This window comes from Atta cephalotes, assembly GCF_000143395.1.
Source record: "Atta cephalotes unplaced genomic scaffold scaffold00050, whole genome shotgun sequence".
NCBI lineage: Eukaryota > Metazoa > Arthropoda > Insecta > Hymenoptera > Formicidae > Atta > Atta cephalotes.
Window position 1 is genome coordinate 314,213 of NW_012130114.1, and position 3,909 is coordinate 318,121.

Here is a 3,909-nt window from a genome sequence, read left to right on the forward strand (position 1 = left end):
TCTCTCTCTCTCTCTCTCTCTCTCTCTCTCTCTTTGATTCTCTCGTGAGCGCGATGAGTAATACAATTCACAATATTGGTCGCGAAAAGATCGTTTATGTACTCGCAATTCTCGTATCTACATTGTCGTTTAACGAAAGAACGGAACGAAACGAAATGAAACGAAACGGAAGGGAAAGCGGGCGCGTCAATGACGTTAATGTCATTGTCAGTTGAATGATGTTAGTACGAAATAGATGTGTCAGCTAATGGTCTCTGCTTTCTCTTTACTGGGGAATTACTGCGTCACCCTGCGATAATATTTAATAGTATGTATCTGCATTTATACAAAAACTTTATCTAAAGTTACTTTACTCAGCTGTATCACTGCGACTTGGATAAACATAATCGCAAAGATATCATTGGCGTAACATTTTTATTATATATACTTGAATGCTTGAACAGTTCTGCAGAATAAATTATGAGAATTATCTTTTTAACCTTTGCGTGCGCACAATTTCATTCATTTCCAAATTATCAATGTTACCGTTCACACAAGGTTCGGTCCCTTTCATAATATACATAATGAAATTTCTGGAAAGATTTCTCAATTAGAGATATCCTGTTGCGCTATTAGTTTTCTTATGGCCGGATGTGTTCTCAGAATTTTCGAAATAGAATCGTAGTTTCTGAGATTCATCATCTTTTTTTTCCCATCGAATTATATCCGTGCGAACATAGCAGATAGCTACGCAAATGATCGAGAAAAGAAAGAAATTTATAATTAATACAAGTATGTATTGACATAAGTATGTCTCATAACAATTTTCACATTTATTGTAGAAACGTCTAATAGCTAATCTGTCGCGCGCGCACAAATTCAATTTCTTATATATATGTATTTATATTATATATGTATGTATATGTGTTTTTTGCAATTATTTGCTCAAGAAAATAAAGTAAAGATTTGAAATTATAATTATCTAATTCGTCAGATGTTGTTAAGGCTACTGAATCAGCGATCAGCCAAGTTAATTACTTACACGCATGCATAGTCTATTCGTTGTCGATCCTGAATAAATATAATACATAATAATTTAGTAATTGGCACCACACGAGTAGAAATCTAGTAAATTAATGCATCTTTGAAAAGTTAATCAAATCACCTGTCGATGATGTCTGCTTCGCATACCAAATGTTAGACAACACAACCAGCGTGTCCCGAATCCGCGCCAATTGTCTCGAAACGCGTACAAGTTTCGTGTCATTAACACTCGAGTAAACCTGTTAAACCATGCAACGACTTTACGAAACTTATTCAAAGCCTTTCGTTTGATATTTACTGTCTAAGCAATTAGTATTTATCCTATATATCGTAAATCATGATATAGTATCGTGATCATGGCAAACCGCGTACTAAATGGACATTCCGCTACGAACTACGAATTTATTTTGATATCCATACAGATTCCATGAATGAGTGAAACAATGAGCGCATTATTCAAATTTCGAATAGAAATCGGAGAAAACAAGATTTTTATGCCACAAGTGCAGTGAGAGCGCGTTGTGATTTTTTTCTATCTAATGTGTCCGATGAATACACCTAATATTCGAATAAATGAATAAAAAATGAATGAAAATACTCATTCGAATACATTTCTTTTTTATTCGTTAAGAAACAAATAAATATTTTTTCATTCCATTTGAATGAATATTTTTTTAATATGATTACGAATATTTTCCTTTCGTATTCACTTTTACTCTGTATTATCTGTATTATAGCTTGCAAGCCTACAAGAGAAAACAGAAATCTATAAAAACAATGACTGGATTACATCGTGCGCTTAGTTCGCGATTTATATGATGGGCGTCCTTGTTTAACCTATAGATTAAAGAAAGATATTTATTGAAAATAAATATATCTCGGAATTTAATGTCCACAGACCATAACGTCGCGCCAAAGATATCTTATAAAATATTTATAACATTACCATCATATAATATCCGGAATTATATCGAAATATGGCGTTCTATCAAATAGATAGATTTATAAATAAAAAATGTATATCTTTCTAAAATATTTTTCAAAATTTCTAAGTTTCCTTTATAAAATCTGAATATTACAATGACAAAAATAAATAAAATAAATAAAATATAATACAGATTTAAGGGGGCTACTTTGGAGTCAGCGCGGTAAGAGATGCGCAATATATATACTTATATATATCTATACTTATATAATCATTAATAGTATAATGTGTATTAAAAGATGTTAGTTTGAACGTATCGGTTTTAGCTATCTTCAGTAAATATATCATTAATATATTAACAAAGAATATCTTCTATCCAGTCAGAAAGTGAGAAAAGCACAAAGAAGTTGCCTGTCTTCTTTATTAACAAATGATTGCGTTCTCAATCCTGTATAACACTGCAGTTAAGTATATTACAATATTGAATAAATGAAAAAGATTTGTATAAAACATGTGATGAAAAAAATTAAAAATCGTCCTATAAAATTCTTTTTTTTTTACTTAAAGTCATCAAAGTACCGGTTATAGCTAAGAAGTAACGATTGCTTATTGGAGCTTTCTTTTTCAGTTTATATTTTGTTTGAATGAATATGAATATACTCGTAGAATAAATATTCATAGTTTTTTTGTGAATAAATATTTTTAGAAAACTCAAAATTTTGAATGAATATATGATTACATTTTTTTACGTGAAAAAATACAATTTGGAGTTCAATTATAAATTTTTGTATTCATCAGGCATACTACTATCTATGTGACGTCTCGTTTCCTTAAACAGATACAAACAGATGAGTAAGCGAGACTATCGAGGCATTGCGGAAACAGTCTTATCGTAAGAACATCCTGGAATCTTTCTGGCAATATAAATTCTGATACAGCCAGTAGTATCAGTCATCATTGCAGCGTTGCGTTAATCATTGTAATACATGTAAAACATGTATTACAAACATGTAGAGATTATTTTTTTGCGTCTTTAAATTCTATAATTGATAAACACTATTCCAAAAAATTAAATCGGATCGAAATAACAAGCAGACAGATTCCTGAATAATAAAATTGTTGTCCTGAATAATAAAATTAAAAAATCCTGAATAATAAACGACTCTTTTTCCTTTTAAATTTGATTTCCTATTTACATATTTAATTGATTTATCAGATATATATTCATTGCAATTGTAAGAATCGATGCTTATCGCATAAGTCTATCATCAATGGAATATATCGGTAAAACATCAGACTCACTTGACATTTTTGCAGCTATGAGTGATAAATGAGATTCTCGACGAGTATGTGTCATTTTGTTCTATGTAGGTATATACATAAAAATATGTAAAAATTCTTGACGACTGATATCATTTCCGTCTCACAGATAAAAATGTCATCACATTATACATCTTTCTGTTTATCGTAATAATAAATATTACGAATGCCAATTAATATACTTAAAAATAAAACAAAATATTATTATTAGTATAAAGCTACCCTAAATAATTAACATACTCACTTGTATTTCAAGCAGCAATTCCGTTTTCTTCCGTCTTATATCTAGCAGGATCTTCTCTTGCTCGGGAGTCAATTCTACAACCATAAGATAATCATCGAATTACAAATATGGATCCTGACTAGGGTGGCCAACTTTTGAATAGTCAGTTTCGGGATATGAACCTTAAAATTTTGGGGCATATTCCCAAAATTCGGGACACAAGGGTAAGTAAAAAAAAAAAAGAAAGAAAGAAAGAAAAAATTACAGAACGTTACGAAGATACCTTGTAATTGTAATATTAACTACATTCAAAAATAAATAAAATATATATATATTATTAAATTTATTTATATTTATAAAATGTATTTATAAAATTAAATGACATTATAAAATCAAATCAAACAATATGTATTTTTTT